General features: G+C 38.8%; 1 pseudogene; it reads right to left on the bottom strand.

Moving 5' to 3' along the window:
* The window catches only part of LOC137977425 (uncharacterized), a 29,621-nt pseudogene extending 7,990 nt beyond the window's left edge, over window positions 1-21,631 (bottom strand).
* Between the last annotated feature and the right edge of the window lie 882 nt (window positions 21,632-22,513).

The following is a 22,513-nucleotide window of genomic DNA, read 5'->3' as shown; positions in this document are numbered from 1 at the left end:
TCTTACGATCTCTCCGGCCATGTATTGATGCTAACTACTACTTTAAAGGTTATGTTTTTCAGAACACTTGCTAAGGAAAAAACAAACAAACAACGCAAGACATGAATGGCTCATTAAATGTGAAAATGTAAGGCCTGGAAGTTTTATAAGTTTGAATAGACATGGTTTCTTGTTTTAAAATTGCAGCAAGAAAAACAAGTTAATTGTACGACCTTAATACAAAACACGTAAATTCTAAAAATCAATGTATGTTATAATCATTTATTCCTTAAAAAAAAAAACGCCGTAAATAATTCTGTGTACAGTCTGTCTTGCCGCGATTAGCTTCTCGCTATTTGCAAGCCAGCCTATTAAAAACTTGAACTTTAATTGAAACTGAACAAGAGGGTAAAAACTGTGTGATATAACAAAACCCCTGCCGGTGTTGCGTGATACGTCATAAAACCTTTCTTTAAATGCCGCAAGCAATTGATTGCGGAGTACCTGAAACGCAGCACTGGACACTAGGAAGAAGTATAAAATTGCGAAAATGAACCTCATTGAATTAGCAGCTGTTTGTAATGGTCCTATTCTCGAAATGATTCGATGGCTTCAGGGCCAAAAGTTATTAGGTAACCCTTTAAGATGTAGCCAGTGCAATCAAGCAATGGAAGTAGCGCAAAGAGATCAGAATCACGTCCATGGATATTTGTGGTGAGATGACCTCAACTCCCTTCTGATACTTTGTATATCTACTCTCGACAGAATCTAAAACGTGTTAAACGTGTCAGGATTCCACTCGCGATCCAGGAAAAGACTCCGAGTTCGAACTGTATGGCTACGATAATAATTGTCACTGCTAATCACCGTCGCAAAGTATCGCAACAACGCAGCCCAACGAGGTCGGACCGAAGGAGCTGTGTTGCCGGCTAGGCACTTGGCCCCTGAAAACGACCCAAGTATGACCTCGGAGCACAGCACCGCAGCCTGATGGAATAGGCCGGGAGTCGATTTTTAGGAGGGAGGAACACCGGAGTACCCGGAGAAAAACCCTTGGAGTCAGATTGAGATCGACTGAAACTCAACCCACATATGACCCAAGCCACAGTTGAACCCGGGTCACAGAGGTGGGAGGCATGGTTGATGACCACTAAACCACCCTGACTCCTCATTTCCATTTTCAATAGCAGGCATGCAATTTAGAGCGGCTTCCAAATACAAAACAGCAATTCTGTTTGTGACCTTTACGACTTTGTCTGTGCGTTTATCCGAGACCTAACAAAATTTACACAAATTGTATACTACTTTATGATAATTTGTATTGTTAACAATTATCTTTGAAGGAGATGTCCGTGTCGCCGCAAAAAGTCATTGAGAGAAGGGAGTGTAGTGTAGTGAAAGATCCAAAATCCACTCACAAAAACTTGGTTGTCAGTAGCATCGCAGCATCGAGCGATTATCCCATTGAAACATGTTAACTGTTTACACCCGGCAAATAATCAAGACAAGGGTTCAGCGACTTCACGTCAACGAAAAATGCAAAACTCCTTTTACATTTACACAAAAACGGGAAAGGAAAGGAAATTCCTTGCACACCGAGTTTTTCTCTTAAATGCAGTCGAGCGAAGCTAAATAAGGTAGGGTATTTCAAAACAGGGTTCGAAGTGAGAACTCATAGTTTTAATTCATATCTACTGTCGGGATATGCCATGCCATTACAGCTTTACTTTTACTACTGATTTGACAAGAAAACTCCATACAAAGCTATGAGTGCTTTTGAGTGTTGTCGACGGCGAGCAGGGTGGTCGAGAATAGGCAAATACGCAAAAGTACTAAGGAAATATTAAGGAGTGAATGTAGGTCAAATAATAAAACAGACCAGCAAAAGTTTATATTTTACAGATAGCTTTATCACTCTACATTCTTTATGCTACGAATTGACTCATTTGGGCCTTCTTTATGGATAACATATAAGCTTGCATTACACCATGTACAGTAATTCGAGTAGCCGTAAATAAGTTTTCGGGAAACCAAATTCACCTACCTTCGTGTCACCTTGATGTGCTCACGGTATATAGTAGCTGTAAACTCAAAACTCGGCAGGACGAAAGACAAGGAGTCAAGTTACCTTCAGAAGCAATTGCTTTTTATTAAGATTCATTTGTTGCAAGAAAAAGAAACGAACAAAAAAGTGGCAGAGAACTGAGCACGACCGAGAACTGGACCCTTCACTGTACCGTTTTTCTATCGAGTTTTAGGAGAATTCTACTAGTATACTAATGTAAATGCTGTAATCTGATTGGCTGAGCCATTGAACACCATCAGCCATAGTGTGCAATGGCTGGAGGTCGTTTTGGAAATATCCACCTTTTTTCGTTTTTCTAAAATGTGGGAGGAAAATTTGGATGTAAATGGGTAATTAAATCTCTGAGAAGTCTAAACGAACGAAATTTACGCTTTTACAACTTAGATTTTAAATGGCAATTTAATCCCAGCGATGTTTTTCAGACGCAAAGTTTAACTATATGTCAAGAAATAATTGGAAACCGTTATTTGAAGTAAACGGCTTTAATAAGAATTCCACTAAAACAATTAGATTATTCGCTCTCGATTTCTATGAGGTGATAGTTGATTCAGCATTCGCCATCATCAACGATCATCTCATAGAAATCTAGAGCTCATAATCTAATTGTTAAATAGAAACACGAGCGAGAGTTTGGGATAACGATAAATGCTGTGGGAACACGAGCCGCGGGCAAATGTTTCCACAGCTTTTTCGAGTTCTCCCAAACTTTGACGAGTGTTTCGATAACTCAATGGAAACACGGAGTACATTATTTCTATTTCTTTTAGAAAACGACGCAACGAGAAAAAAGAAAAAAAAAGGTTAACTCTAATTATCAAAATGTAAATTCTCTTTGCTTACGCCAGCTCGTGCTAGCTCTGTGTCTCCATCGAATTATAGAAACTCAGTCGATTTTTAACCAATTAGCGCGCATATTTTCTTAAGACTGTTTTCTAAAACCCCTTAACCCAAGCATGGCCATTTCTGAGGTTTGTTCAAAGCTATTCAACATACACAGAACAGTGTTTGACAGAAGTTCTCAATATAACAACCGGTAGGCTGAAACATGCTTTTAAAGTGCTGCTGTGATCAAAAATCTATTCTTCTTTCCGTTAGATGTCAAAATTTTGTTAACTAAAAAGCAAGTGACCTAAGATTTAAACATTGATTTCAAGGACACCCGTTTATTTTAAATGGATTTTCTGATTTAATTGTCTGCCATTTCTAACTAGAGCTATGACATCAAACACTCACTAGTTTAGGAATGCAATGCGTGTGTATGCCGCGGAATTAAGTAATGGTCCGGCTAAGAAGCAGGCAGCCCAGCGGCAAAAGTACTTAGAAGCTGCTGCTCCAATCGAGGCATCTGATTGGCTAATATCGGAAAATGTCGAAAAAAGATGAGAAAAAAATGAAAAAAAAGCCTTTTTTGGATTTCTTCTTCCCCATGCCCTTGATCTCTGTCTCTCGGCCAAATTTGGGCATTGTTCTATGCGCCATTCGCCAATCGGCAAATGGCGCATAGAATCTTGACGATATTTACAAACATAGTTTTTGAAGGCATAATGATTTGTTCTACGAAACAGAATCTAATTTTTTAGACGGCAAGTCGATTACATTTTTCATTGAAATTCAAATTTCGCGCTTTTAGCTGCTTACACCAATGGGGACAGCCGAACTTAATTTGATTAAAAATGTTGGCACATTTTAACTAACCGACGCTATTGCCGCGGGCTATTGTTTTTCTGCCTGCTTCTTAGCCGGACCATTACTTAATATGAAGCTTTCTAGAATTCTAACTCGTGTTTTGCAGATATTTAATATGAGAAGTTGCGTTTGCACGCTCAAATTTTACGTTTATTGGTGAGTAAATGACATCTCTTTGCCCTACGTGCAACCATCTGAGGTCAAATCAGTGAGTTAATAACGTGAGTAATGGCCGACCGTGGAATCCAAAACTTTCACTCAAAGTCAGTAAAAGTTCTTTGAATAAAAATAATCGAAGGTATTTTGCAACTCAGGCGTTTAGCAAACACATTTTCAAAGACCTGAAGAAAAATAGGAAGAGATTTATTTTGTTCATAGTAGCAATCTACTTATTAAGGGGTCAAAAAAGGACAATGGACATCTTACTAACAGGTTATTCAAATCTACGTTCTTGAAAGCGGGTTTTATTGTATACAATGATACTGCTTAATTTTTCACGTTGTGTTCCTCAATCGTGATTGGTCTGAGTGATTTCCTCTGTTTCTTTTTACGACATACAGTCCCTGAAAATCCCTCTAAATAATTGATGATCATTCACCGCAGGGGAAAATGAATAAGGATACATATTTGCCCAGTCACGAAGCGGCTAGGTATACAGTATGATCACTTTCACCGACACAAAGGGGAATAATTGTTTGAATGTATATCTAGCATACGAAAAAGTTAGTTTGGCAAAGAAGATAAACAGGAGGCCTCTTTTTCCTCTAATGCTGGTCGGAGGTGAATATTACTTTGAGAATCACTCCTGAGTTCACAAGTTAGAGCGCCCAAAAAAGCACTATTCACTTGTCTGGTATCATGTACCAACACTATTATAGTTTGATATTTGTTTGTTGAGATTTAGGGAGCGAATAGTTAAAAACCCAAGTTCTCTAAAGTTATTACATCCCAAAAATAGAAATCAGTACAATCTCGTTTGCATGGCTTTTCTCCGAAATCAATTCTCGCAGCAAGTTGTACCCTCAAATTTCGGTCCCATGCTACCCTAATCCTTAGCTTTCAAAGCGACTGTCGAGAACATTTCAATAATCCGAGATTACTATAAGTATACACGATACACCAAACGGCAGTACTGAAAGCTTAATAAGCTGTAATCTCTTACTGTCACCGTACTCTTCTTCGAATGCGATGATAGGGCTTTAGAGCCTCCAAGAACTCACACGTTGCACATGATGAAAATTAAATTTGCACTCTTTGAATGGATGAAGTCATTATTGTGATATTTATTGGCAGCGTGTATACTTCAGTTACTCGGTTCGAGAGTAAAAAGTGACTAGAAGCCGTTTTAAGGGGTTGGGCCTTTATTCATGGAACCGTTTTCCAACATCATGAGAACATACATCATTGTAAAATTCTTCGTAGAAGCCACCCATGTAACTTAACATTATTTCGTTATGAAACTCATCACTTCAGCTAGTCGGAGATCAACATGCACCTTGCTAATCTCTCGCAAATGACACTTGCGTAGTATAATAGATAGGTGCAGGGTGATGTGTTTGAAATACTATAGATAATAAACTATTCTAAAGGAGGAGGCGCCACAGAAAATACTCACCATACAAACCTCTCCTTAAATTACAGATTTTCAGAATTGTACCACCTCTCGACCTTTAGGTCAATAATAGTTAAACCAATTGTGGACCAGCCTTCGAATTTATTTAAAATAATAGTGACATTCAGATTGGAGTACACGGACGTTTACGAGCACAAATTCTCAGTTGTAGCCGCGAGCATTTCGAAAATTTTCGCTTTTTTAATTTAATGCGTGTGCTCAGTACAGAAACCCCGTACTTGTAGTCACTAAGGTCGTTGATGTCAGTACAAAGTGACATTCAACAAAGTATTACATGTAGTAGTGTAATATAGAAAAAAAAAATTCGAAAATAGGGTCAATGAGTTTCAAAATCACATCAGTTCGTGAATTATTCTGAAAACTTTATTTTGTTAAATGGGGCAAGATAAGCAATCTTAAAGTGCTACTACGACGAAATTCGCAGCTTTCCTAGATAAGCCATTTTAGGACATAAACATGTAGTCTGTACAAGAAGGAGGATGCTGTTCACTATATTCTATTCCAAAGTTATTGAAGTTTTTTAAATAAGCAAATTTGCAAACTGACGTTGTCGAAAACGCAACCGAATTTTGGTTAAACATGCTTTAAACAGATATTTGCCAATTTTTATCAGAAATGCTTGATTCTTTGCAGAAAGAGACTAGTACCTGTGCTTCGCAATGTGAGCATACCGGTTTGTTACCATGGCAGAACCTCCCTGATATATCAAAAGCAGGCCATGCTTATTTGCTAAGAATTACTGATCCTCATACAATAATATTGTTTTCTCTCGTACAGCAATATATCGACGATTTCATCCTCAGAAGAGATACATATTCAGTGTAATCCAAGTGTCTGAGGAAAACGGAGGCGGTCCTTTTTGTTATCGGGGAACTCATTACCAGGGGTAATCCTGAACGAGCTAAACCGCTTAATATTGCAGTGCGCTGACTGCACTGCAATATTTTTAATATTGCAGCTTGCTTGTGTTTCCGTAATAAAAGTAGCCCTGTTGACAACTGCACCTATTCCTTGTCTGGCTATGTCTTTCATTTGAAAATTCAAAGCAGAATTCAAACGTTACATTTCGCTTACATTTCACACATAAAAACGTTTGAATGCTACCTATCATTTCGTATAAAGTCTTTCCTCAATAGCTCAGTTTAACTACCGCCTCATTTCTCTCATCCCTCCACTGATCAAAACTTTCAACACCCAGGGTCCATCAGGTCCATTTTCGACGACTTGCGGCCAACACCCAACGTTCTTCAAACTTCTCGCACAGCACTATACCCTATAATGCTGTGAGCCTTAGTAATTGATCGTTGCCATAGCGATATGAATTCAAATGAGTGAGTGACAAATAGGCATATCTTGTAAAAAATCTATAATGGTCGTTGACTTATCGATTAGTTTACATCTGAGTGAGTGACAGATTTGCTTATTCTGATCCCTAACGATAGTCGTTTATACGCTTTGCGTATCTACAATTAAAAGAGGAAAATTAATTTTCGATCCCCTTCACTGATTTATGCACCTAATCGATTCCAGGCCTACCTCTTCCACCCGCCTCCCAGGTTGTTGAACACACTCTTTTCAAACACGCCTATTAGATCCATCAATTGTACATTGTGAGTTGCGAGAGTAAATTTTGAAATGGATTCTCCATTGAAGAATGTTTTTGAACAGGTAGAGTTTCCCGAAAGTTTAGGAGTGGAATTTAGATGCGATATTTGGTTAGTATCATTATGATAAACAATGATATATGATTTCTTGCAAAACCGTGTATGCATTTCTTAATTAGCAAACTCATTCAATTACAGTAAGAATCCATTACTGGATGCGCAGATTGTTATACCGTGTGGCCACAGTTTCTGCGGTTTTTGTGTTGAGGAGATGAAGGAGTCGACAAGGGCATCATCTTGCCAGTTGTGTAGGCAAACCATCAATGCCATTTACCCTAATCGAAAGGCCAACAGCATGCTGTCTACCTTGGAGGGTAGTTGTCAGTGGTGCAACGTATCATTCCCTCTCGACACCGCCAAACAGCACGTTCGGCAGTGCAATGACCTTAAAGTCATATGCAAGGCATGCAAGCAAAGGGTCAAACGCAGTGATGATCTTCACGATGAAGTCTGCCCGCATAGAAAAATGGAGTGTGATAGTGGGCAATTGGTTTACCGTGGAGAAATAGAGGAACACAGGGAGAACGCATGTCTTCTGAAGAAAGCGCCTTGTTCGTCAAATTGCGGAGAAGTTTTTTTCATCTTGATATACCTTATTTAAGGCGTATATATCTGTAAGGATTGCCGGCAAAGGACAAAAAACAAAGAATATTATATTTTCTGAGCCTGTGCTAATAGTTCATAGCTCACCACGTGGTGAGAGAAATGACGTGGCTCTCACTAATTTTACAATGATCAGTGTGAATTTCTTCAAACATAAACCCAAGACAAAGTATAAACCATTCCCTTTCAGTGACAAGTAAGGTAAAAAAAGGAAGGTAAAAACGTTCTCCTCCACATAAGAGAGTTTCAAACACTTATGAACTTCAACAAGTCATGTATCTTCAGTTGCCGCCGAGTGCACTTCCGGTTAAATGCGAGGGTTTAGATGTTTCTTAACTTTTTTTTCAAATTTTGATCACGGCTGCGTATATTATAAACCTTTGTCTCTCGCAAAATGTTCTGAACGACGTGGGCAAAGATATTAATCATTGCCTCTTGATAATTGATATTATCATTGCTCGGATTCATAGGTTCGCGCTGTAAAGTAGTCGCAGATAAAAACAACCTTTTGGCAATTCTGATTATTCCTCACTCTTTTATTCTCTTAGTCAACCGATGTAGATTGTCATATTTCAAAACAAATTGCATTTAAGAAAAGCCAATACAGACCCTTTATTATTGCAGGAGATATGTCAAGAAGTTGTGCTGACTTCCAGTTACGGTAAAAGGCAGCATGCGACAATTTTGCCTTTCACTGAGATGAACTTATTTCCACTTTCAAACATCAGGTTTGCTTTCATCATAACCATTATAGGACCATGATATTAGAAAATGTTACCAGATGTTAATTGTTGAAATGCCCCCCTTCGTCAGACAAAAAAATGTTGTCGGAACTGCAAATAAAATTGCTACTACCGGTATATCTATATTGGTAATAGTTGACACCATAGCATGCCCCGCTGTTAAGGACGTTCGCACCCAAAATGTTGCCACTTACAGATTTTTTTTAAAACTTCCCAAGCAGAAAGGTAATGATCTACTTTTGCTAAAAAGGGAAAAAGTGTGGCTCGTTTTCGAGATAAGGTGCATTTTTAGAAGCTTGCGTTATTTTACGATGATCTTAGCTTACAACTGACAGCAACAAAAAAACCTAAATGAGTGAAATTTAGATCAGGTAAACGTACTCAATTCAACATAACTAAATTAACGTTTGAAGCTGATGTCTTTTTCTGAGGTAAAATAGACCTTAAAAAGCGATACATATTAATCAATGACAGAAAACTTCAGTCGCACGAGAGCACAAAAGGCAAAATATTTGTAACTTCTTACATACAGAGTTTTTTCGTTTTTTGTTAAAATTGACAGTCAGGAAAGGAAGTGATTTACGGAAAGAAAAATGGGGGTCACCGAACATCCAAGAGAGTAAAATCGCTGCGAAGTTCTCAAAGCGATTGTATTTTCTCACTGGCACGTCCTTGCGTGACATGTCGGAGATGACCTGGGTCCACAGCTATCCCTTTGCCCGAGCGAGGATCAGACTCTAGCTCGATGCCATGCCTGTTTTGTTTTGGTGGTCTGCGATGCACAACGTGTGCTTGACATGCGCGAAAAAAGGCGCAGTAGCAATGCACGCGAATGTCCTTAAGAAACACAATTTCAATCTGTCCGGGCCCCAGATAGAGGAGTGGCTGTCTTTCAAAGGTGTAGCATAATGTCATTGATGTTGAAGTGAGGATATAATAAATCAGTGCTGAATGTGAAAAAGGCATTGCATAGCTTGGTGACGTTGATAATGGTGGACACAGTGGTGTATCAGTAGAAGGAGAAAATAGAAGAAATGCAAGGTCGATTTTTACATCAATGTGGTCACCATTTTTTTAATGTAACAAACTGCCAAGAATGACGTTTTTTAGTCCAGCATAAACGCAATTAAAGCTTTGGTCTTTTCATAATTCTATGTTTTGAAAACTAAGACCAATCACTTGGCATTTAGCACAATTGACATATATCCCATTTCAAATGAATCAATGTTATTTGACAATAAAATATACCAATTTACTAGATTAATCTCGGATTCATAAAGTGCGTTCGCCACTGAGTCGCTTAGCCTGTTTGTTTCCGTAGGGTTCCAAGCTAGAAAACTAAGAATGTGACAATAAAAAAGAATGTCATCAATATGCATGCGAGAATCCACGCAAGGGAGCCCCTGCAAACAACAAAATGAATTTTTGGGGAGGCTATTTTGGTTTTCCATGGAACGAAATTTGTCACCCAATCTGAACAAAATTAGAACGCGTTCTCCTGCGACTTCTCTCAAAGGGATTGGTTGCCATCTCACAGCTTGGTTTGCCCTAAGGTTGCTGTGATGTGTCCGATAGCTGGCTGTTGTCAAATTATACGGAGACACGAGAGGGAAGAGCATAACCAGGAAAAGATAGCCCTGAATTTTCGCCTCCTCCGTAGAGAAAGAGAAAATTTGTTGTGGAGAGCAAACAAAGTAAGTTACGAATACCCCAAGATATTATATATTCTTTACTGTGTTCATTATGTCACTGAGTGTTCCAGAGTAATTAATGACGACGTGTAACGGCTTTCGATGTCCCGTTTTTCAGGTTTCAATCAATCAAATGAATTTTATACCATGTTCTCTTTGCCTTTTAACCACATTATTTGATGTCAAGCTCCCAACACACAAATTAGCAAAAGTTATATGCGGTTGGTTGTAGGGAATGTTGGATGTGGTTCCCTGCCGCGTTGGGAAAAAAACTTTAAAATATCTATTGAAAAACGAACACTTGCGAGGAGACCCAACCAAATAATCGTTTTCCATCAACAACTCAGCAGTATTTTGCTGCCAATAGACAATATTTGTATTTTCAGTATTGTACTGAAACTTAGTGTTGGGCTCTTCCCTTTTGATTAAATACACAGAAATGAAATCATTATGACATTGAGAAGTTTACAACAGTATATCGCTTCTGTTTTTGCGAATTTTTCGATATAGGTTTGTTTTGAAGACAAGAGATGGTTGTACGGAGTTGTACAGAGACAGATTGTCAGACGGCATCCTTCTCCAAGAAGGTGAGTATACAACAGACTCAATATAAAAAATCTGATTGGTCGAGAGCATTCAATCAATTCACAATAGCTTGTGAACTTGACATGATAAATGTAATATCTGCTGCAGATATTACATTTATCATTTATCATTTATCACTCTTTGGCGAGGTTAGCAAGGTCTTGGGATGCTAAAAAGTAATCCAACGTGCATTGGCCTATTCCTGATGTGACGTCACATCAGGAATAGACCCACTCCCCTTCTCACTCGGTCGTGAACACAAGATGCTTGGATTTTCGCAACTTTTGAAGCCTATAAAATGGCAGGATTTGTTAGAAAAAGGAAAAAATGGCCGCAATGCGTCTCAAACAGGTGCAAAGATTCATTTTAGCGAAAAAAATATTTTGGGGTTAGGGGCAATATAATTGTCAGGAATGTTCCTGAACACCCAAGCAAAAACTGCAGAGAGCTGCTCTTAGACATTGTGAACAAAGAAATGGGTGTAGAAACAAGTCAAATGTGTTGTCACGCTATACACAGGATGGAAAACTCCACTCAAGCTAGACCTAGACTGATCATTATCAGATTCGTGTGTAGGGAAGACAAGGAGGTTGTCTTTCGAAGTAGGAATCTATTAAAAGAATCTATTCACTTCCCAGATGCATACATAACCTTGACCTACCCGAACGAAATTCAAGATGAAAGAGCCGTGCTCATTAAAGCAATGCTGAAAGCCCAAGCAAGCGGCACGCAAGTGAAGGTTATTGGAAGTGCAAACTACGCGAGTAAGAATGTACCTAAAGAACTACTAGAGTAGGCTTATCTGGACGATATTTGAGGTTAGTACCTTTCTTAGATAATTTGCACAAGGCATTTGGGATTGCTCTGGAAAACTCAACAAGAATATTAATTTTCTCAAGAATCATTTTTTCCTTTTTTTTGGGGGGGGAAGGGGGATAAAGGTAAAAAAAAAGAAGGCACTGTCGCAATAAACCTATCTCTCTTCTTTCTTTTGTGAGAGGGAATCAGCATGATCAGGTCAAAACTGACCTTAGTTCTTTGTCTAGTTAGTCAGAATATTTTTCTTTCAGTATTCGTTTTTTGTCAATTCTGACTTGTGTTGTTTATCATTTTACTTCTTTTTTCCAATGCTACTATGCTACATGTTTGGCATTTGCATGGCAAATATCAAGTATTCTCACACCGCCATAAACAATGATACAAAGAATGAAATAGAATACAAAAGGGAATTTGAAATTAATTTTTATTATGAATGATTTAAACTCTTTTCAAATCAAAAGGTTTAAACAGGTCCATTAAAAGGAGGTCAATTTTCAGATAGGGGCACTTTAAGTTTTCTCTTCGCAAGTACTCCTCTAAATGTAAAACGGTTTCCTTTTCCTTCTTTAATTGTGCTCATAGCACTTCAATTTCTTTTACTTGAGAGGCCATTGAGAGCGACAGCGACTTGTTGCTCTTCTCGAGAAATTCGATTTTGGACAAAGACATTTGTGCGACCATTTCTTATTCAGTCACCGTGTTTCTTAACCCTTGGACTTCAGCCTCTAAATCTTGCGTGAAAATTTCCATTTCTTCTCTAAGCTTCTTGAAATTGTTGGGGAAAGGAGTAAACAGAGGAGGTGGCTACGATCTCGAGGTTCCTTGCAAATATATCCTTGAATGTGACAGCTGTTCTTGTGATTGGCTTCAAGCAAAGTTAATAAAAGAAGAATTTGACGTGCACTGCGATGGGCCCTCGAAGGCCTATTAGCCCAAACAAAACCACTCTTATTACTGTATTATGTATTTCATGTTGTGTTTGATGAGCTGTTGAAAGAAACTGGACATGGTGCGCATATCATCATGTCAAAATTTCCTAAAATAACGCATAGTAATTAACTACGTGACCGCTTAATATAGGTGACATACAATAAATTAGCCAATTGGGAATTCTAAATGGTGATCGCGTCCGCTTAGTAGAGGTCAAATTTACAGTAAATAAGGGGACTGCTTTTTGGGAATTTGATAAGTGTCCGTTCAATAGAGGGTGACAGCTTAATAGAGGTTTGACTGTATTTCAATGTCAGCACCAATGTGTTCATTGCGATGTTTAATTACCTGCTGGGTATTGTTACGGCTGTACGAGGCATTGGAACACCTAGGTAAGCAGGTCCTCTATTACGACACCAATTCCGTCCTCAACATGCATTGTCCCAATCAACCTGATGTCACCCTCGGCACGCAGTTCACCAACAATCGTAAGCCTAAAAACCATGGGTACTGATGCAACGATGAAAAAAGACAGAGTGTAAGGTCAAGGCACAACTCAATTATGAGGTATTGCACCAAAAGACCTTGGATGAACTCCCACATTCTTTGGAGACACCGTGCAAAACACGCATTCGTCGAGAGCATAAAATCATCCAAAAATCCAAACAATACAAACTCTGTACCCAACCAGCCCACAAAGATTATCAGCTCGTCTCCGACAAACAGGTACTTCAACAGGACGTGGATGCGGCGAATGCTCATCTTCTCTCTGAACTCCTGTCAAGACAAGAACAAGGAGTTGCCAGGGTGCCTGTTGTGGGGCACCAAAAAAAAAACTGAGTAGTGCCATTACCGAACTAAGGTGACTTTAAGGAGACTCTACTTTGATGTGACCGATGAAATGCTTGTGTTCTGGATCCTCTCATCAACAGGTCACATCCAAATCAGCCTTTATAATAATGAAAAACTAGTGTGCGTGTGTGGGGCACTGTCATCTTCTTGGCATGACGGGTGGGATGGCTGCATTCTAGATCCCTTCATCAGCCTACCATGCCACTTAAGAATATTCTTGTAGATAGTGTGATATTTTTGCTTTTTTTTCTTCGTGTACATACTCGTTTGTTATTCTGGTCATTAAACCTGTTGGTCTCCTCTCTTTCTCACTGATCATGCAAGGGACAAAAAAAAACAAGAAAAATAATTAGCCATCTGAAGCGTACGAGGGTACGTAAAATAGATAACGCGGCACTCGGTTCAGAATTATTTTTTGCTTTTCAGGAGCAATTTTTAAATCCATTGGTTGCACATTACTCGCATTAATGCCTTAGTATCAAGAATTTCGTAGAAGGAATGACAAAGAATTTTATGCTAGTAAACCATTCACGACCGATGAAACTTTGAACATACACACACATAAAGGCTTCTCTACCATCGCCCTCTGCTGAGTTTGTTGGCTCCTGGCATTTTCAATCATTATGGATAATTCGGTTGATTCTGTAGACGTGGAATGCAGGTTAAATTGATCAAATGTTCAAGGCAACATGTGGAATGAGGCTCACGGATTTACATTAGAATCTCTAGTGTGATTACAGACTGAACTGCACCCCACTAACATCTATTACCGACGTGGATGGCACATAAATTAGCGGTACCCTCCAAATCTAACATGGCTTAAATAACCATGGAAGTTGTAATGCACCACTTGTCCCCTCTCCGGCTTCTTCTCCCCTCTCTCTCTCCTTTTCTTTGTTGTTTTCTCCTCCTCCTTTTTACTGTCCTCCAACAAGTTTCCGCTGAGGGGCAGTCACTGGCCTTGTGCCCTTGTCCATGGCAACTGAAGCAACGTACTCGCAAAAAAAGGATGTTTAAACGACCATTCAGAAATACACTCACTAGAAATTATAACGCAGATAGATAAAGTGGAGATCTTCTGTGCTGACTTTTGCTCAGGTACCGGTGACTGCATTACATTCATTAAGTAAGATGTCTGATGTTTTTCAGGCAATGTACGCAAGACAATACGCTCTCATTTGCCGATAATCACATCAAGTATAATTTTCAACGTGTTACCCTTTAACATAAGTGAAATATTTGTGGACAATTGCAGCTCTCTATCGGCAGTAAGTTTCAAAAAATCAATTTATAGCACAGTTACAGGTACATTTAGTGCACATGTTAGTCTAATTTTAAAAGATTTGCTATTCTGACTAAATGTTTTAACAACTCTTACTTCTCTTGCATTCCAAATGATGGCGCAAGTCCTCCTGGCGATCGCGATGCGGCGATTGTTCGCGAGGTGGCGTATTGTCTACTTATGCAGAAGAACACACATAATTAATATAATTACAGAAACTGTTGAAATGTAAGCTGCACATTTTGTGAGCACTATAACTAGGCTTGTGTGTAGAACCTTGTCACTATTGAGAATCAGCGAGAATGAACGATGTAAAAGTATTGTGCATCGAACAGCAAAGAAAACATTAAATAATTACATGAAGTAATAGGACTGCTCACCGTTGTCACTTTCCCTTGGGCCCACGTTAACTCCACAACCGGGAACACGTGGGTTGATTGGTCTCCTCTCTTTATCACTGATCATGCAAGAGACAAAAAAACAAAAAAATTAGTTAGCCATCTGAAGCGTACGAGGGTACATAAAAGAGATAATATGGCACTCGGTTGAGAATTATTTTTTGCTTTTCAGCAGCAATTTTTAAATCCATTGGTTGCACATTAGTCGCATTAATGCCTGACTATCAAGAATTTCGTAAAAAGAATGACAAAGAATTTTTGCTAGTAAACCATTCACGACTGACGAAACTTTGAACATACACACACAAAAAGGCTTCCCTACCATCGCCCTCTGCTCAGTTTGATTGGCTCCCGGCACTTTCACTCATTATGGATAATTCGGTTGATTCTGTAGACGTGGAATAGAGTTTAATTTGATGAAATGTTTAAGGCAACATGTGGAATGAGGCTCAAGGAAAGGCTTACTTTAGAATCTCTACTGTGATTACAGACCAAACTGCACCCCACTCACATCTATTACCGACGTGCATGGGACATAATTTAGCGGTGCCCTCCAAATCTAACATGGCTTAAATAACCATGGAAGTGGTAATGCACCATTTGTCCCCTCTCCGGCTTCTTCTCGCCTCCCTCTCTCCTTTTCTTTGTTGTTTTCTCCTCCTTCTTTTTACTGTCCTCCAACAAGTTTTCGCTGAGGGGCAGTCGCTGGCTTTGTGCGGTTGTCCACGGCAATTGAAGCAACGTACTCGCAAAAAAACGATGTTCAAACGACCATTCAGAAATACACTCACTAGAAATAATAACGCAGATAGATAAACTGGAGATCTTCTGTGCTGACTTTTGCTCAGGTATCGGTGACTGCATCACATTCATTAAGTTAGATGTCTGATGTTTTTAAGGCAATGTACGCAAGACAATACGCTCTCATTTGCCGATAATCACATCAAGTACAATTTTCAACGTGTTACCCTTTTACATTAGGGAAATATTTCTGGACAATTGGAGCTCTCTATCGGGAGTAAGTTTCAGTGTTAGTCTAATTTTAAAAGATTTGCTATTCTGACTAATTGTTTTAAGAACTCTTACTTCTCTTGCGTTCCAATTGATGGCGCAAGTCCTCCTGGCGATCGCGGTGCGACGATTGTTCGCGAGGCGGCGTATTGTCTACATACGCTGAAAAACACACATAATTAATATAATTACAGAAACTGTTGAAATGTAACCTGCACATTTTGTGAGCACTATAACTAGGCTTGTGTGTAGAACCTTGTCAATATTGAGAATCAGCGAGAATGAACGATCTAAAAGTATTGTGCATGGGACAGCAAAGAAAACATTAAATAATTACATGAAATAATAGGACTGCTCATCGTTGTCACTTTCCCTTGGGCCCACGTTAACTCCATAAGCGGGAACACGTGGGTTGATTGGTCTCCTTTCTTTGTCAATGATCATGCAAGAGACAAAAAAACAAAAAAATTAGTTAGCCATCTGAAGCGTACGAGGGTACATGAAATAGATAACATGGCACTCAGTTCAGAATTATTTTTTGCTTTTGAGCAGCAGTTTTTAAATCCATTGGTTCCACATTACTCGCATTAATGCCTGACTATCAAGAATTTCGTAAAAAGAATGACAGAGAATTTGTGCTAGTAAACCATTCACAACTGACGAAACTTTAAATATACACACACAAAAAGGCTTCCCTACCATCGCCCTCTGCTAAGTTTGATTGGCTCCCGGCACTTTCACTCGTTATGGATAATTCAGTTGATTCTGTAGACGTGGAATAGAGTTTAAATTGATCAGGCAATGTACGCAAGACAATACGCTCTCATTTGCCAATAATCACATCAAGTACAATTTTCAGCGTGTTACCCTTTTAACATTAGGGAAATATTTGTGGACAATTGCAGCTCTCTATCGGCAGTAAGTTTCAAAAAATCAATTTATAGCACAGTTACAGTTACATTTAATGCACGTGTTAGTCTAATTTTAAAAGATTTGCTATTCTGACCAAATGTTTTAAGAACTCTTTCTTCTCTTGCATTTCAAATGATGGCGCAAGTCCTCCTGGCGATCGCGAGGCGGCTATTGTCTACATATGCAGAAGAACACACATAACTAATATAATTACAGAAACTGTTGAAATGTAACCTGCACATTTTGTGAGCACTATAATTAGGCTTGTGTGTAGAACCTTGTCAATATTGAGAATCAGCGAGAATGAACGATGTAAAAGTATTGTGCATCGAACAGCAAAGAAAACATTAAATAATTACATGAAGTAATAGGACTGCTCACCGTTGTCACTTTCCCTTGGGCCTACGTTAACTCCATAAGCGGGAACACGTGGGTTGATTGGTGTCCTCTCTTTTTCACTGATCATGCAAGAGACAAAAAAAAAAAGATTAGTTAGCTATCTGAAGTGTACGAGGGTACATAAAATAGAAAACATGGCACTCGGTTCAGAATTATTTTTTGCTTTTCAGCAGCAGTTTTTAAATCCATTGGTTGCACATTACTCGCATTAATGCCCGACTATTAGGAATTTCGTAAAAAGAATGACAAAGAATTTTGTGCTAGTAAACCATTCACCACCGACAAAACTATAAATTGATTAAATATTCAAGGCAACATGTGGAATGAAGCTCAAGGATTTACTTTAGAATCTCTAGTGTGATTACAGACCGAACTGCACCCCACTAACATCTATTACCGACGTGGATGGCACATAATGTAGCAGTACCCTCCAAAGCTAACATGGCTTAAATAACCATTGAAGTGGTAATGCACCACTTGTCCCCTCTCCGGCTTCTTCTCTCCTCCCTCTCTCGTTTTCTTTGTTGTTTTCTTCTCCTTCTTTTTACTGTCCTCCAACGAATTTTCGCTGAGGGGCAGTCCTTGGCCTTGTGGCCTTGGCGACGGCAATTGAAGGAACATACCACAAAAAAAAAGGAAGTTCAAACGACGATTCAGAAATACTATCAGTAGAAATAGTAACGTAGATTGATAAAGTGGAGATCTTCTGTGTTGACTTTTGCTCAGGTATCGGTGACTGCATGACATTTATTTATAATTGATTGATTTGCATTTCCTGATCATGATTGAGCGCTTCTCTGTGCCGTGCATGAAGTTTTCCGACACTTCAAGTTGATTGCTTCCCTAAGGTCCAGCCCATCTTAAGTCTTGCATATGCCTCAGGGTGCTTTTGGGATGCTGATTTCACGATTTTCTTCATTCGAGCCGGAGAAAAACCCTTTTTGTTAAATTCTCATCCCTTGTATTTCCTCTTCCCTCCCTCTAAACTCGACTCTGCTAATTCTGCTTTCAAAGAAGCATTTCCTATCATGTCACACACTTGTTTTAGACAGGCTTTGTTTTCGGCATGCTTTTTTAACTCTTCGGGTTTCAAGGTTGTATTTTTAGTGTTTTCAGGGTTTGAATTTCCGAGAAACGTTTCCGAAATTTCCTTTCAGGAGAATCAGACCCAATGGAAGAGGGCTTTTTATCAATTCACTTTCTGATTCATGCAAATGCTCATCAGGCAAACCAAAATCTGCCACATCATTAGATACAACCGAACTAGTCAAGAGTGTACTGTTTAGGATTGGGGGAGGATGTTTGATTTTCTTTGTTGACATTGTGTGGCCGTAAGGCTCATGATGAACTCTTAAAGATGTTCCCTGTTATTTTGCCTTTTCCCTCTCAGATTTTCTAAAATGAGATTTTGGTTCGCTAATGTAACCTCTTGTTGAATTTCAAGCCTTTTAATGTCATTTTTGGTGGCAAACAATTGCAAATCACCCCCACCAGTGGAGTGCAGGTTCCAGTCATCCTCGAAGTCATCATATCCTCCACTTTGTAGTGCGTGCGGCTCAATTTGTTCCAAGGTCTGATTGCACTGTTTGTCCTCAGTTTGGATTATAACCTCGGGTGGCTTGCTGACAGCAACCTTTGAAAACAACGATGACAGAATAGCATTGTTTTAAAAAAACTTTTGGTAGTCCCTTTTTTGCCAAGAGGTGAAAAATATAATCATTATGCATGTCCAATGTCAACAGCTTTAATTGCCCACTCCAAGAAAATTTGTTTGTGCGGATCCCGTTTATCTGCATTGATCATGACACATTGGGTAATTTTATATGAACCACAAATTTCCAAACTATGCTAAATTGTTATGCATGATTTGTCACCTATGATCAGAACAATCGTCTTTTGAACTGGTCAGTCAAACGGCTGACAATCCTTATCACCCTATTTCAGACCAAGAGGGCAATATTCGAATCCAATTTTGGAGCAAAACGGCGTAAAAGCCATACTATTGGGACAACAGATAGTTAGTTACATGCTAAATGTATAATGATAAAATGAGGAGTATTAAATATTTCATACTGAAGTGTTGATTTAGTTTAAAATAGTGGTTTCTCTCTGGGATTCTCTTATTTATTCTTTAGGAGTTAATGGCAACAAATTATATATAAATTGAATATAAAAAAAAGTAAAGAAGTGTAAGAAGTCACAGGGATAACCTTTAAAAGAGTAATCTAACACTCCATACTAGACAGATCAAGCTAAACTAATAAATATGATAAGACTGATAAGGTATACAAGATAAAAATAATGTTCTAAACTAATTGTAAAAATATAGTGAGAGCCCATATCAAAATTCCCTCCCCACTTATGACAGCAAAATTGTTAGCACCAAGTTTAAAACCTGCAAGACTGGGGCCAGTTGCTGAAGCCTGGAGATTCAGAGGTGTCAGTTGCACGTCACGCAAGTAAAAATAAAATTGCTTTGATAATCTTTCAAGATATAAATCCAAGAAATGGAGATATATTTTGTAGGGAGGTAATGAGAAATCAACCTGTCTACATTAAGGGCTATGCAATACCTCATTTTTTCAGTTATGCGGCAAAATATGCCACTCGAAATTACAGAGTTAACTTTGGAGAGGAAATGTCGGTGTCCTTCTGTGGGTGACAAACATGCCGGTCAGAAAATCTGGAACATCTGGAAAATCAGGAAATAATTTCTTTTCTCTCCTGTACTAACAAACATTCGCATAGACAACTCTCGTAACAGTTGGTTGTTCAGACCTTAAATATATATATGCAATGTGAATCAATGTTTTCATGTGCCTGACAACGTTATGAGCGGCCATGTTTATGCCACCTACTGCGAGAAACTCTGAAATTCAAACTGTTCTATTTTTTGTTACCAAGCTAAAACTTGGAAACACATATATTTTAAGCTGTCTTTTAACTCATGAGGATACAATCCAAAAGTCCTTTTGATTTCGTATTTTAGTTTTTTATGATGTCACGTGCAAAGCAAGAATTCTTGGGTTGCACGTCATGCAAGTGAAAACATAAATCGCTAACCATTCCAGAAATTGAGTCAAGAAATGAAAATGTTATAGAAGAGGAATAAATAAACAATGGGTCTAAGTCTCAGGGCTGTGTGATATTCCTTACTTGAGTTATTCAGCAAAATATATTACTCAAATTTGTAGAGTCTAGTATGGAGGCGCCATGTTGGTGTACTGCTGAAGTACACCAACATGGTGGCGGGAAACATGAAGAAACATCTGGAATTTAGTTTGGCTGTCTTGAACACTTTCTGCTGTATAATGAGCTAGCAAACATTCGTATAGACACGTCTCCAAGTATATTGGCTGTTTAGGCCTCAAAAACACAGGGGGAATTGATGTTTTTATGCAACTGGCATTTTTTTCGAAAACTGTGAACATGTCGCAGATCGAGACAAAAACTCAAAAGGCTCTTTAGTTTTGTATTTTATCTTTTTGTGACGTCACGTGCAAACCAAGAATAGGTGTCCATGGTATTTAACGTTGGTCAGCGCTAACCATGCTTCGAGGAACCTGGGCCTGGGCACAAACCTAACCTAACCTAACCTACAAGAATCCATATTCCAACAATCCATATTCCAACAATTTAATTTCATTTGATAGGGGCTACGTTAAAAGAAGAAATAGGCACAAGGCTTACTGACTTCTCTTTGTCTCTGTTTCTGAGAACCTTTTGGATCTCGAGTTCTTCCTCAGATTTCTCGTTGTCTGATGCGGGAAAGCATTTCTTGTTCTTCGGGTCTTGCAGGATTTCGAGCAACAAGCAGTTTAGCTTGCCCTTGTCATCTGTAATGGAACATTTAGTTCAGAGTATCATCAAGTTTAGGCTAAAAGCAGACTGCTATTATTTGTTTATACAATTACTTGAGAAATTTGAAATACCTACATGTAGGTATTTCAAAATAAGTTGAACTACCACTGCTCTCAGCAAATCAGATTGTAGAAATTCTTACTTAGTGATATAAAAACATAAAGAAGATGAGAGCGAAACGATTTTAGAATGGACGGTTACTGTCTCAAGTGCACTTTGGTAACTCTTTGGAAACCGGATAACGTAAGAAAAAGAATTCAATGGGAGTAAAAAAGACTAAAGCAATCCAATGAAAGATAGGACTTACCATTGACAGCGATGATCTCTGCTGTTAACAGGTCTTTACCGTGATATACTTCAACAATGCTTCCTTTGGAGGTGTTGTCACCCTGTATTACCTTCTTCACCTTGCCTGACGGTAGCACGCTCAGTGTCTCGTCAGATTCAAAGTAAAAAAGCCCATAGCAAGGAACTTTGAGAAGAGATCTCGGAGACATTGTGAAGAGTTAGTTCGCTGAAAACTGAGTGAGTCAAAAGCTGTGGAAAAGTTGTGCGTAAACAATTCGCTGAACCTTATCTGAGTCATTTGTTACCACTAGAAGTTGCTAGATGTAACGTCACCTCTTTTTTTTGCATTCATGCTGATTATTACAGCAGCAGTATTAATACTGCTATGCCATAGCAATAGTCGCAAATATGAGGAGACAATGAAGTTAGTTTCTCAACGTATGCTCCTGCCGCTTGTTGCACCGTTTGTGATTGCACCAAAAGCTGCGGACCCTCTGTTGGAGAATGAAGGAAGAGATGGTCTAGGCCTTGCGACCCGCTGTTCCCATTTTTTGGCACTGGAAATCCAGGACTCTAAGATGTGTTATCTGTTGTCACTTGTCAAACAGGAACTTTCAAATTATGCCGAAGCTTTGAGTCCTTTTGGCATTAAAGCACGGGAGACAACACTCACTGATTTCTGCGGAAGTTGGGATCCAAACCAGGTGAGTGTAACACAAAGTAATAGGATACCATATGCAATACAATAAGGTGACATTTTTCTAAATATACATTTCCTCACCTTTTCAAAAACCCACAGAATCCCAGAATATAGAAATTTTTGCAATCTCTGAAGCAGTTGTCCATTACCAGTACAACACCGGAGGTAGACTCCCAACCTCCAAGAAGAAAGCAACCAAAATGGCTCATTCCAAGGTCGTCTGTAATTTATATGTTCATACATGTCAAAAAATAACATGATATAAATGACGGTTCAAAATACCTTATCGACGATATCCTTTAGCACAGTCAACAAGAGATTTATGGTGGGGTTAGCATCAGCAGGCCATCTACATAAATCAATGAACGTACACGCCAAATTATGACCATGA

The sequence above is a fragment of the Montipora foliosa genome, chromosome 11 (assembly GCF_036669935.1).
Source record: "Montipora foliosa isolate CH-2021 chromosome 11, ASM3666993v2, whole genome shotgun sequence".
NCBI lineage: Eukaryota > Metazoa > Cnidaria > Anthozoa > Scleractinia > Acroporidae > Montipora > Montipora foliosa.
This window is presented reverse-complemented; position numbering and strand designations above follow the sequence as displayed.